General features: G+C 27.3%; 1 pseudogene; it reads right to left on the bottom strand.

Annotated features, from left to right (window-relative positions):
• Positions 1-13908: 13908 nt before the first annotated feature.
• Positions 13909-15187, bottom strand: LOC125807298 (MADS-box transcription factor 27-like; annotated as a pseudogene).
• Between the last annotated feature and the right edge of the window lie 506 nt (positions 15188-15693).

Genomic DNA, 15693 nt, shown 5'->3' with positions numbered 1-15693 from the left:
CTTAGACTTTTAACCATCACAATTGTTATAATGTACTATATCTAAATGCATGGTTAATAGTATATACCCTAACAATCTCCCACTTAATATTTAATCTTGAAATTGTTAGAATACTATGTCTAAACACATGATTAATAATATATACCCTAACAATCTCCCACTTAGACTCTTAACTATGCATTTACAACTTTCACAGCATTCCTTTATTTCTTATCGAAAGAAATTTACCAAGCTATTTTCTCATGCAATTTTTGTCTAGTAGTGCTTCGTCGTAACAAATCGATTTTGTACTACATCTTGAGAGACCTTATCATGAAACCTCAAAGTGTACTTCTTTTCGGAGTTCTCAAAGTTCTATTTCTCTCAAGCATACAAAACAAATCAATCTTCATTATGATTCTCCCACTACGACTAAGCTACTCTAAAATCACACTTTCATGTTCTTGAGTCTTAATATTTTCTTCAAAATCTTTCGATATTGAAATATTAACAACTTTTCATGTAGAGTTCTTTTTTATTTGCTCAACATCACTCCACTACTTGAGTAGTAGTTTTCTTATGTCTAGTAACGTTTCTCCCACTACTTAAATGCAATGGAACGTCAATTCTTACATACCCATTAGATGTTCTTGAGCGTCTGAATTTATAATTGACTTATTTGTATTTTTTCTTCAATTCCTGTAAAACTAGTTTACTTCTAGGAACATGGTTTACTAAATGATCTTTTCTAGAATCAGACAGTTGTGTTAACAATTGCCTTATTTTCTATAATAAACCTTCTTTCATTCTTTAGGATAACCAATTAACACACACATTCCGTTCTTAATTCCAAATGTGTTGGACAATCCTATATTTGAACATGTCACAGATTAGACTTGCTAAAATCCAACTAGTTCTATAGTTGTTCAAGGTAGTGATTTGAAAGAAATTGAACTCATATGTGATATGTAGTTATTAGAACATATCCCAAAAGAAAAAAATAACTAATAATAAGTCAATAATTAATTTTATCATCTTCATAAGAGTCTACTTCTTTCTCTTCTACACCAATCCATTATTATATAAGATAAGTGACTCATCATGAGCTATGTAGAGAGTTTATGTCACTACAATAAGATTGCAGTGACTTTATATATTTTTTCATAATGTTAATTTTTTGTCTTAAATATTTTGAGTTTATCAAGACATTTAGACTTACAAAACATCAAAAAAAAAATATTCATATCATGAGTAACCTTCTTGAAAACTCAGAATACTCAATTCACCTCGTGCCCAAATGCTCATTTTCCCATGCAAATCAGAATAGATTAATTATAACTTATCACTACCTCTTTCTTCTTTTTAAGAGTAAATGTCTCTTAGTCATTTTTCCTTCTAAATAAGACTCGCATTTGGTAGTGACTTCAGTTTCAATGAACCGTCATGTCTATCTAATGTACAGATAAGTTTCATTCAATTTAAAAGATATTTTCCCTTATGAGACAGATTAATACAATTCAATTCACGAGAGATAATACTAAAAAAACCATGCATCAATATACCACAAAAAATAAAATATTCATCAAACCCATATAGCTCGAATAGCCAATCGATGGGAATAGAAAACTACTCATGCAATACACATATACAATGACCGATTATTCACTCCATAAACTTATACAGACCTAACTCAGATGAAAAATCTACTGTTAGTTTATGTCAAGTGAAAATCATGTAGTTACATTGATCCAATCATATATTACTCAGTTTAAGAGAGTTAATATAGATTATCAAAACTAGACGATTAAATACATAGTAACTTGTATCAATTTCATCCGATAGGGAGGAAGGTCTAAGCAAGAACATAAAACTAATACTTCACTACTATTTAATCTTGGTAGTCATGGGAGGGACCCCTAAAACCAAATATGACCAAAAACTCATATAACTATCCAAGAAAAATTTTTACTGGGTCGTTCTTATGAATCTACCAAATTTTAGATCAATCAGAGTCCTTTTTTTTTTCAAATTCCAAAACTATGATCAATTTGGTTGAAAACATTATATGGTCAAAATAGAGTTTAAAATTTTTCCATTCGAAAACTCTTTTCACATGACACATATCATCCTTTGTGAAATAGATACACAACTCAAGAACAAAGAACAAAATTCTAAAAACTATTTACTTTATCTAAATACTATTTTTCAAAAAAATTAGCATGTTTATGTATACATTGAATATTAAAATTCAAAACACACCTCATAGATATCAATGCATCTTGAACAATAAATTTTGATGAAAAACTGACTATTCATGCAACATACATATGTGGTGTCAGATATTCACTTCAATAAATTTAGAAAAAAAGCTAACTCAGATGGATAGTATATGTTAAGTTAAGTCAAGTGAATATCATATTCCTAGATTCATTGACCCAATCAAATATTACTCAGATAAGGAGAGTCGATAAAGATTATCAAAACTAGAGATTAAATTTCATTAATTTGTATTAATTTCATCCGATATGGAGGAAGGTCTAAAGCCAACACATGAACTTAATACTTCACTAAAATTTAGTCATAAAGACATAGAGAACAACGTCAATCACCACTATATCATAGTCGAGTAATTTTTATTAAAATTAATTTTCAAGATACAAATAAATATCTAAAAAATTCACTTCATAACAATGAGTGTTTTAAAATTTGATCGTTTTTGATGAACCTACTGAATTTTAGATTAATTAGAATTCACAAATAATATTTATCTCCAGAGCTATGATCAAATTCAGATTCAAATGATTGAAGAACAAATAACCAGATCTACATCCTTATCATATATCACTTCATGTTAACTCATTGTGTAACCATGTACCACATATAACATAAATAAACCGATAGAAAGAATGTCATTCATACTAAATAACATTTTAATTCCAAGAACAACTTTTGAAATCATTTTAACGACCTCAAAAAATCATAACCACATAGCAATGAGTACTTCTTACTAGGCCGTTATCAATGAACTTACCAAATTTCAGGTCAATTGGAGTCCATAAAGATCTTTATTTTCAAAGCTATGACCAAATTCAAATTCAAGTGATTTAAGCATCTTTAGGAATTAAAACAACATGGCCTACATTCTTACCATATATCAATTTACGTTAAATCACCATGTGAATTCAAAATGAATATAACTGACAAGAAGAATGACCTTATCATATACAAATCAAATTTTAATCTTACAAACTACCTAAAATTCATCTAAACGATTTTCGATGGATTTATCAAATTTCAAGTCAACCAGAGATAAAAAAAAATTGACCGCCTAAGATTTGACAAAATTTGAAAAGATATCGTTTTAGGCATAGTTAAAGATTTAAATAACTGGATTCAGATTTTTATTCTCTTTTAATAATTATTGCATTAGCACAAAACATACTATGTGTCTTTCCTTTGACTAAGACACACAACTGGCCTTCTTACAACAAATAGTTCTTTCAATTAATACACTTGAGAATCAAGATATTACATTTCCTCCTTTTTAGACCGGGTGAAAATTTTTAATATCTCTTCTCATGAATTAATTAAGTATTACTAGTATCTAAAAGTAAATCTCCATCCAAGTAAGAAATTCACCACTAATATTCACTTAGAACAATTTATAACATGATACATTGAGGATATTCTAATGACTCAAATAAATAGACCACTTTCATAAATTCTATTTATTAATCATAATTCTCAATTCATATATTAATATAACCTCACATGTATATAATTTTAAGAATTCTTTTCCTTATTCCGAATAAATACTCCACCTTTAGTGATTATTATTTATTAACCGCAAATCTTAATTATAACATCACATACACATAAGAAAAAATTAATACATATATAATATAATCAAAATTATATTAAATATACATAGGTAAAACGGTCAAACAAAATAAAGACGGCCAACCATAACCTTCTTGGTACCGCCTGTTATCAGGCAGCCACCCTTTCTTTGCTCTAATTTTATTTTTTAAAAACAAATTAAAATAATCAAAGAGCAAACTACAAGGGATAGATTTCATAAGAAATATGGTTAAAATTAACCCACTTAATTCTAACATCTGCCGCCTTGGCGATAAGGTCACGACCCCATAATTTGTTGTTAATCAATTAGAAGTTGTTTGAACTTTGACCACGACAAACAAAAAAATATCAAGCTTATCCTAATGTCTGGATTAAACTTACATTTTTTTTTACCGTAATACTAAGTATATGATCACCATTATTGATTTAACATACTTCATACATTAAAACAACCTTTTGACAGATAACATGCTCATGTATATTATCACGTATATACAAACACGTTTCACATTATGATATTTATTTGGATGCAAGCAAAGCTCTTGATGCTAATTTTTGGAAATTTATATGCATAACAAAAGCATCTCAGAATCTTTAGTGCTTACATGAATAATAGATAACCAATACCGTTTATGCTAGAACACATAATCATGTTAGAACACATAAACTTGCTGAAATTTAATTCGATAAATACCTCTTGAAGCCTGAGCAGATACCGAATACCCTAGACATTCCTTCAAGCGAATCTACAAGATCGACACCAGTTATGGTCTTCTACAGTGATCCCAAGTTCACATCCGAACTCTCTCAATACTTGGGTGGGCAAGTATGATAGAAACCTTCAATCTCTTTCTAGGTTAGGAGAATCCCTACTTGTAGAGATTTCTTCCCAATCCAAAGAGGAGAAGAAAACCCACGTTTTCTTGAAAAAACCAAAAACCAACGTTATTCTTCCTTTTTTCTCCTAGAAATAGGATTTTAAGTTCTAGTTAAATATGGGAACTGTAGGGACCACAAAATTTATTACTGAGGATTCCTATTATGGAAATAATTCCAAATAATTAATTTTAATTTATTCTTGCCATAATAAATTACAAATTATTTCACTAAAAATTCGTAATTGCACTCCTCTATTTATATTTTGAAATTCCAATTAAACACTTCTGTAATTCCTCGTGTTAAGATTACAGATACTAATCAATATATTAAATTACTGACGAACTTAATTCAATGATTAATTTCTTTTAGAGCACTACTTAACTTATATCATGTGTCGGATTCATAAATCCACTTGCAAGGTTTGATACTATGAAAACTTATAAGCTTCTCAAAAAGGCATATCAATCAATCTCTATAACGAGACATGGATTCCATCAACTAACTTATTATTTCACCAATATATATTATTATCATCCAATCTACCAGACATATTGACCCATATCAGAATCTCACCTTTTAATAAATCAAAACGATAATTAATAAATACAGATCATAATAGTTATCTTAGGATTGAGATTATAAGTACATTTAACAGTTTAGAGAATATGCTTTTTTCAATCAGTCTAAACAAACTATCTCTACTTGGTCCCGTTCAATACATACAAAATGTACTAGCACAAGAAGTTGGAACTATACCGTTCCCATTATCAAGACAAATTACATATAATCTTGTGCTACAATAGTACCGATGGCATGTCCAATTTCCATCCTAGATTGTGAACAAAAAACTTTATACTTATAAGAAACAATGATTTAATCCTCTATGTATAAGCTAAAACTCTACACACTAAATTATCTACTATATAAGTAAACAAACACCATAAACGAATATATGATCTATTAAAACTGAATAATTATGTATTCTACAATAAGTATTATATCTTAACATATGGTTAATAGTATATATCCCAACAGTAAGGTCATTCATAGTGTTGGACTAGTTCGTCCTCACGCCCTACATCTCAATTTAGTTAGTAGTAAGATTAATCTAGGGTTCTACCCTGAGTTTAATGAAATTATTGATATGAGTTTATGTTCTTTTTCTGAATTCTAAATTCTTATATTATGATATTAAAATATTATGTGCATTGATATACTTGAGCTATTGTTCATTCTTATATTTAATGTGAACCCTAGTTTATGATATTTTTATTGAAATATTTTGTGCATTTATTTTCATGCATTGGTTTTGAATTTTTAGAGTGAGTCCAACAGTAATTTTAAGTTATCTTTTGAGAAGAGTTTAAGGGAACATAAATGGTTCCAAAAGTATTCTTTTCACTTTGAGAAAAGAACTACTATTCTTTAAGAGAATATATAATTTTAAAAAAACATTTCAGTCAGATAAAGAGAAGTTCAGTTTACCCTTAAAAGAAGATTTTTTTTTTCACATTAAAAAGAGAGTACTACTTTCAGAAAAGTATAAAGATTTTTCAGAAAGATTGGGTACAGTTCAGTTGCGTATTAGAGAGGCCCTTTTGAGTAATTATCTCAACCCATTGATTTGTTAATTACATGAGCATACATATATATATTTTGGGAGTAGTATTGAGCACCAATATGGGGAGAGTTCAGACAACTTACAACCCCAATAAACTACGTAGCTAGTGTAGATAGGATCGTGCCGCAAAATGGACGACACCTCACCTGCCTCAAGAAGGATTTTTAGTGGATCAATCATTTTAGTTTCGTTCTATACTCTGGGTAAGACGTTTTATCATCACAAGGCTTATAGTGATGGTTGTTCGTTAGAGAAACTCCCCAATAAAGTAAAGTATATTTTTATATATGCATTTCAGTGCAGTATTTACTATTATTGCATTCCTACAGTAAGAGCTTAAATGATTTTCATAATTATCCATACTATATTTCAGTTGAGTTATTTCCAGCCTTTCAGTTCAGTTGTTTGTGTTATTCATCGCTATTACATAATTGTACATTCAATGTACTGATGTCATTCGACCTGCATCGTTTCATGGTGCGGATTCCGGTACGTAGGATCATCAACGAGAGATCCAACGAGATCACATCATCCTCTTATCAGCTTTTGGTGAGGCCTTTACCTTGCTTTTGGAAGACTCTAAGGGGTCGTTTGGTAGGAAGTATTAGGAGAAATAGTCCATGTATTATGTATGGTATTAATTATTACTATATTTGGTAGAATTTTCGGGCCTAAGTATAACTAATCCATGGATTAGTTATACACCCTATATGGTATTATAGGATGTATTATTAATACCTTCCATTTGGTGGTCTTAGTAATACATTGGATTTAATACCACGGGATTATCTATTTAAAGACAAAAATATTCCTAAAATCATTTTATTTATTTTCTTGATTTTATCTTTTATATTTATACTAGTAAATTTATAATTAAATTTTTTATTATTTAGAGAGAGTTGTTTGTTGATAAATAAATGTAATACATATCAATATAATATTTTAAATGTGAGTTGTTTTACTAATTGAAAATGCAAATATATCACCACATGAGGTTTGTGGTCGTAATTGAATATATTATTTCTTATTTATATGTGGTTTCTAATTATTTGTATTTTGAACAATTTATAAATTGCATACATATTAAAACTATAACTTGCAATTTTTTTTGTATAAATGTAGATAATTTATTCGATTTTACTATTGTTTACGGTCTTTTCGGGTTTAAAGTAGATGGTCTATATATTCAAAATTGAAAATTAATCTTTTAAAGTGATTAATTTATTAAGGTGACAATTATTTACCCTCTAATAATTCAAGTGAGAAAATAGCAAACATGACAACAAAATTGTTCTTCTCCTTGCTAGTTAGAAGGCCATAGAAAAATAATATTGTTCGGCAATTATCTATATTTTCCCAATTACATAAATAGAAAATCTCATAATAATTCAAGGGTATAATTGGAAAGAAGCTTTTTTAGAGTTTTAATCCAAACACAAGATGAGTTGGGAAACAATGAATCAAACACTAATCCCTGCATTACTAATCAATGCATTATTTATTTTTCTACCAAACGACCCCTAATTTTATTATTTGTTAGTAGTAACTCTTTGAGGTGTCGTGGGTCTTGTCCTGACACCTATCTTTATACAATAAAAGCTTCATAGATAGAAAATCATGGTCAATCTTGCAATATTCAGTTTAAGATATTTTATTTAAATTTTATGTTTAATACTCAGTACATTTAGATAAATTTTACGATTTAATAAGTCGTTTTTAAGTAATTCTTTAGTTTTGATGCTTGTGTATGCTTGAGTTAGTCTTTCACTTGTTATCAGGATGAGGGTTTGCTTGGGGACTAGCAATGGTTCTCAAGTGTTGGCCACGTCCAGGGTGTAGGCTCGGGTCGTGACAAACTTGTTATTAGACCACAGAGTTCAAGTATCCTAGGGTGTCTATGAAGGCGTGTCAATATAATCTTATTTATCATTGTGAGCGCCCCACTTATATAAATAAGGGACTAGAGACATTTAAGAAAATGTTTCCATTCTTTCATACTTTAGATCGGGCGATAGAGTTGTCTGCTAATAATCTTATTCAGACTCGTGTGTTTCTCAAATCCGTTCGACTAGGACTTATACCCTTATACACTAGGTGGTTGAAATAGTAATGTCCAGATCCTAATCGAAGAGTTACTCTCAAATAAAGTCTTCAGAAGGTCAAGTGATTTTAGAGGGGCTTGAGAGAAGCCTATTACTGTGCATTAAGTGTATTTATTTGAACGAATGCACTATTATGCATACTAGTATACGTACCCACGCGTTGCGCGGCTATATATGAATTTATGATTAATTTAATTTCATGAAACATCAAATAGTTGAAATTATTTGTCCTTTATTTTTTATGTTGTATTGATATATTCATATATTTTTCGTATTAACAATTTATTAGTTAAAAATATTTCACATGAAATGTAAAATATCATAAGATTAAATGACATGTTAGTATATTTTGCATATATTTTTTAACAAATCCAAAAGATTCAAAATATTCTTTACATTCTTAAATTTGTGTCAAACGATAATAGAAAAATAATTTTAAATAGAGTCAATATAAAATAATGTCATAATAATAGAAACGTGTACATGATATATACATTTTTTTATTAATCATTGAAAATAATTAATTACAAATAGTGAATAAGTTACTTTTAAATTTTTGAAAAATAAAATAATAATTTATTTTTTTTATCAATGATTAGATGTCACGGAACTTATCAATTTTTCTAGTATTCTATTGTAGTAGTTACTGCGTAAATTTCTTTTATGACTATTATAAAATTTATCATAGTTTTTAGTACTTATTATTTTAATACAACGTGTAATTTTTATTTATTATTTTCTTCAAATTGTTATTTTTGTTTAATCATAAAAAATAATAATTACAAACAATTTCTGTTTTTATTAACTTAAATATTTTTTAATACAACGTATAATATTTACTTACTATTTTCTTCCCCGTTTTATTTTCTTTAATCATATATCAATAATACATACAACAATTTAATTTTATTAACATAAATACTTTTAGTATTAATTCTTCTAATGTTCTATTAATAATAATGATGAAATTATTTATGATCACTATTAAAGTTTCTATATAATTGAGATAAAAATTGAGGTACGCACAAATAAAAAATATTTTTGAACAAACAAAATAATTTCAAAATTTGAACTTTTAATTTGTTAGTCTCAATTATTTAAAAAAATTACAAATAATTTTATAATTTTAAAATAACTAACATATGATTTTAAATAATTTTATAATTCCTAATTAACTATTTAAAAGTTTATATAAATTCTATATTTTTTTAAAATGTTTGAATTCCCACGTTATAAAAAAAAATAATCTTAATTTTGGAGTTTGCTTTGATCTAATATTTTGAAACATGTTACTATTTGTCTCGATCTCATATACAATAGTACATATTCTCTTATTAATTAAATGGAAATTTCTAATTAATTAAATGACCTATTATTTATTTCAGTATTGACAAAATAATTTTAAATTATTTGATACCTTGTAATATAAGAAGTCTTTTTTGTACATTTAATTTTTAGAATAGTTGTATATTCTATAGGTTTGAAGGTTCTAAATTTCAAAGACAAACCATTTATTTTAAGTATAGTAAAAATTTTAAATAAATTTAACTGAACAAATGAACAAATTTTTGTTCATACTTTAATATTTTATCACTCACAAGTATATTACTAAAAAGATATAAGAAAGTGGAATAATATGCATAAATCATGATAGTCTACATTTATCGATACTTCATATTAATATTTCCATAGTAATTAAGATATTCAATTGCACATATTTAGCATTTTAAAAATGTGAATATATTACCAATAATCCAATAATCAAAAACATATAAAACTCATTTGATTTAAAGAATTTAAGTACATAATATCACAAAAACAAATCAAATTGAATGAAATAAACTAAAAAGTCACAATAAGACATTATACTTATCAATATCAGTTTGATAAATATTGTTCTTCTTTTTCTTGGACTTCCACTTTTTTATTTGCAAATATATTCAAATTTCTTTGGCTAGCCATCAAATAATCGACCTATTCACCCATAAAAAAATGAAGATAAGAAGAATGAAACTAATTTAACAAACAACATTACACATTTGAAGAAGAATAGATTCATGGTTCAATCATTTGATTTAAAGAATTTATGTACAAAATATGACAAAAATAAATCAAATTGAATGAAATAAACTAAAAAAAAAACACAATAAGACATTCTAGATCTAACAATATCATCATTTGCAGAGGATTTTCACTTTGATAAATATTGTTCTTATTTTCTTGAACCTCTACTATGTTATTCGCAAATATAATCAAATTTTATTCGGCCAGCCATTAAATAATTTACCCATTCACTAAATAAAAAGAATAGAAAATAATTTAACAGACAACATTAGACATTTGAAGAAGAATACATCCATAATTCAATAATAAACACATTTAATATAAATGACGGAATAAAAAATTAACAGAAAATAATAAAATTAAAAAAGTATTCGATTAGCTGCTCTAAAATTAAATTAAAAAATAACATACAAATTACAAATAAAATTAATCAAATTTAATTCATACTCTAATATTTTATCACCCACAAATCTATTATTTAAAATAAAAATATATAAGAAAGTGAGGTACATGCATAACTATGATAATAAATTATATTACACATTTATCAATATTATTATATTAATGATTCCATAACAACGATTTTTAATTGCATATATTTAACATTTTAATAAATGTGAAGATATGACCAATAATTCAATAATATGAAAGCATGTTAGTATAAATGATTGAATAGAAAAAACTAACAGAAAATGATAACATAAAAAGTATTAGAATAACTTCACTTAGATTAAATAAAAAAGTAACACAATCGAAAAAAATATTAATCACAATAAAAATCATCAAAGATTACAAATGTAAATAAAAGAAGAACATAAAAAACTCATTCGATCTAAAGAATTTAAGTACAATATATGACAAACAAATCAAATTGAATGAAAAAACTAAAAAAATTCACAAAAAGACATTATAGATCTAACAATATCATCATTTGCAGAAGATTTCAACTTGCATGAATATTGTTCTTCTTCTTCTTGGACTTTCACTTTGTTATTTGCAAGTATATTCAAACTTTTTTTCCGGCTAGCCGTCAAATAATCTACCTATTCGCTCCATAAAAAGATGAAGATAAGAAGAATGGAAATAATTCAACAAATAATACTACACATTTGAAGAAGAATAGATCAATTAATTTTGTTAATGACTTTATTTTTATGTATATATAGGGAATAGAGATAATGGGTAGAGTAGTTTTAGGTAACCACTTTAAATTCAAATTCAAAAAGTAACTACTTTGCCATTTAAAAAAAATAGTTATGTGAGTTGGTTACTTATTTTGAAAAAAACACATTTAAAATATTTTTTTTATTTTTTAAAAACTAAAGTATATCTTCATTTAACAGATTTTTTTAATGTGCGGGTAGTTTTGCTATTTATTTATTTATTTAAAATGATTGATGCACGTTTTTATTTTATTTTTTCTTTTCTACTTTTTTAAGTTATAAAGAAAAAATATTATTTTAAAAAAAAAGAAATAATATTCTTTAAGAGATCTATCAAAATGGCAGTTTTTTTTTTCCTTTTTCAATTCACGTAAGTTTTACACTGCTATTAATTTAAATAAGTTTTTAAAATGTTAATTTAAGAAATACTTTAAGTTTATATTTTGTTTTTTTATTTTTTCAATTGTTATTTATTATTTAAAATATATTTAAAAAAGTTGTCATGAAAACTGATTAGCAATTTAAATACATTGTTATAAACATTATTTTAATATTATATTATTATTACTTTTATTAGTACGATAATTATTTATTATTTTTACTATTTAAAAATTCACCTTTTAAAAATAGTTGGTTAGTCTTTTTTTATTTCTTTTGGTTTAATTTAAGATACATATTTAAAAGATTTTTAAATTATTTTTTAAATTTTAAAATTGTGAAATTTTTGTGGTGCTGACATGTGGCGTTTTTGCTTTCTTTATTATGATATATATTATATATTTCATATAACCTTAATGAACTCCTAACTTGAATGTTAAATTATTATAATATTCCTAACTTAGGTTTGTTTATGAGTTGTGACTTTTCTAATAAGTTGTGACTTTTTTCAAAGGGTTGTGATTTTTGCTGAGTGACTTTTCCAAAGAGAGTTGTAACTTTTCAATTGTGACTTTTCATTATTTGTGACTTTTTCGAAGTGTTGTGACTTCTCGAAAGGTCATGATTTTTCTAAGACACAAAAAATATTTGTTCATACTACCCTTTGTTACTATAAATAGAGGGATTTCCTCTCATTTTCCAACCACAATTTTTTCTAATCTTCTACTATTCTTCTTGCAATTTTTTTTTTGTGTATTGTCGTTGAGTGAATTCGAAGTTTAGCAGAATATGAAGTACCACTATTCTGATGAAGTAAGTCGTTCTATCCTAAGAGGGTACATTCCATAACCTCGAGTACTTGAGGAAAATAATTTAATTTTAAAATGTAGTTGTTCTCTTCACATGTTCATATGACATCTAAACTATTTAACGTAAAATACATATGCAAAGCACATCTGGTTAGATGACAAGAAAAATACAAAACAAATATTATCTATAAGGTAACATTAGTGAGATAAGACTGATTACATGATTGAACCTCATCAAATTGAAATAAATGTATACATAATTGCATTTAACTAATAATTTTTTTCAAAAGTCATCTTTATTTCTTAAACTCCGTGTCAAGTCAAACTAGATAGCTCTTTTTGAAACGGAGGGAGTATTATTTTTTGCTAATCTTATTATTCAAATCTTCGCTTAAATAAGCAATAATTTACTATAACATATATTTTTGAAATTGGTAATCACGTGCAACGCACGTGTCAAAAAACTAGTATATATATATAGATATATATATATATATATATATATATATATATTATATATATAGAAACACTGCAATCCTTCTTTTAGTTATTTCTCCTCTTCTGCTGCCCTGTAGTTTAGGTTGTTAAGTCATTGATCCTTACTGCCATCATTGACACCTACCTGTAAAAAGGTCAAAATATCAATAATTGTCTTGTAGGAAATGAATGGTTTGTAACCATGCTAGTTGTTAAGGTCCCTAGTTTTGGATTGAGTTACTGGACAATTAATTGGAAAGTCAGGCTCAACACTCAGGTCTAAACCGGCTTATGATTGCTGAATTTTGCAATTCATTCAGAGAATTGCTGGGAACTTGTTTGAGAAAGTTCTGAATCTCTGTGACTAGATAAAATCCAGCTTGTTAATATATTATTAACGTCAACTCTCTTAAACAGAGGTTTACAGTAGCAAAAGTCCTATAAAAATCTATTACTAGTGCACAAAACTTAAAACTATAATTGACGTCTTACGTACCTTGAATCAGATGTTCCTACTTGCATCTCAAATTTTGTGTCTCAGGCTGGCTTAGCTGCAGATGGATGGGGGCCTGTACTCATAAGCGATACGGATATATATAGTTGATGTTTCCATTCACTGCATGAGCATCTCTTGTACCATAAGCCTGAATAAAGTTATCTTTTTTGCAGTATTAGCTTTAACTATGTAATTATGCAAGGAAACTCAAGTACTGCTAACTTTTATACAATTCTGTCTTGTCGAATGAGATTTACCTTCTTGTAGAGTTCCAAATTTTCTTGATGTATTATGCTCCCCTGCATAAATTCAATAGGAATATGATCACGAGTTCTCAGTCAATTTTTCGATTTCTGATCTAATCATATCACATGATGAATGCTGCTATAGTACCTTTCGAGAGCTCTTGAATTTCATCCTTCAATATTTGCTCCTATAAAGTCAGAAAATGTTTAGTTCCAAAGACTAATTAGTTGATAGTATCATCGGATTGATTGCTGACCTTTTTCATACGGATTCCCTTTAAGCTCATTTCCAGTTGATTCTCCAGATCTGTTAGTTCTTTTACGCCCAAACCACTTACCTCCTCTCCAATAATTGCCTATTGAATAATAATAGTCAGTGCAATTTGTTAAACTCATGTGCAAACATTGAATTCCATGAGTCCATAAATTTATCTGGTATATATATTTGTTCAAGTACAGACCAAAAATAAGATGCTATTGCCTTGAAAATCCTGATGTATGAATTGGTTCGTAATGCTATATATTGTAAAGTAAAAGCATGTTTTAACGAGTAACATTACCTCCCTTGCAGATCCTGTAGTTGTTGCCGCAAGATCTCTGCCTCCCTCTGCCACAGCTATAGCAAGCACAATTTACTCAGGCTATATACAGATTTTGAATAATAAATAGTATACTTTCTTTTCTAGATTTTAGTTTGCAGGATTTTACATTTCAAATAACCTGCACAATAGTGTAAAAAAAGCCTGAATTTGGCCAATATTATATTGCAGTAATTCAAATGATCGTTTTAAGGTTCAAATTAAATTTATGCTTCCAAAGTTATTTACCTGAGATTCATTACAAGAATATATACCAAGCTATTTACCTGAGAATTCATGTTGTTGCTATTGCCTATATATACATTTATGATTACAAGCTATAGGAATATGAAGGTACGTAGAATAGTACAAACGAAATAATTTATCATGTATCCATTCCGGCTAAAAATAAATGAAAACAGTCAATTCAGACGATTATTTGTTGATTGAATATTACCTTGAGTTCTGGCACTGGATTATGCAATTGCTGACAATCGTCCTTCGTTTTGGTGTATCGTTCAATAACTGATTTCATGCTGTCATATATATTTACTCCCAATGTCAGCTATTTCTTCAAAATTTAATATATACGTTAATATTAAATGGTTAATTTATTATTGTTATAAATGTTTTTTACACTGTCATTGTACTAACAAATTGCATATGTAATTTTTATGGCTGTTGAAAGTTGGGAGAAAATAAAGCAAAACATCATACATGAAGATCATTATGTTATATCATTATAGAGTATATTATATACTCTGTGATGATCATCTTGTTTACTTCATGCTTATGAATTATTATTAAAAAATTGGTTATCTCATGATTTTTCGTTATTTAATATTTCCCTCTCTCCTTCCCTCTGTATTTTAGGAGCAAATGCTTAAATTTCTATGTCAATGCCATGATTTCACAGTTTTCACCATAAACTCAAGAGGTCCTCAAACTAATTAATTAAGATATGCAAATGAAACATGGGAATAATAAATCCATGAGACTTTGTTATATATGCATCAAAATAGTAAGAATATTGAGAATTTT

Source organism: Solanum verrucosum, unplaced genomic scaffold (assembly GCF_900185275.1).
Source record: "Solanum verrucosum unplaced genomic scaffold, falcon-dt-bn FXZP01000542.1, whole genome shotgun sequence".
Lineage (NCBI taxonomy): Eukaryota > Viridiplantae > Streptophyta > Magnoliopsida > Solanales > Solanaceae > Solanum > Solanum verrucosum.
This window is presented reverse-complemented; position numbering and strand designations above follow the sequence as displayed.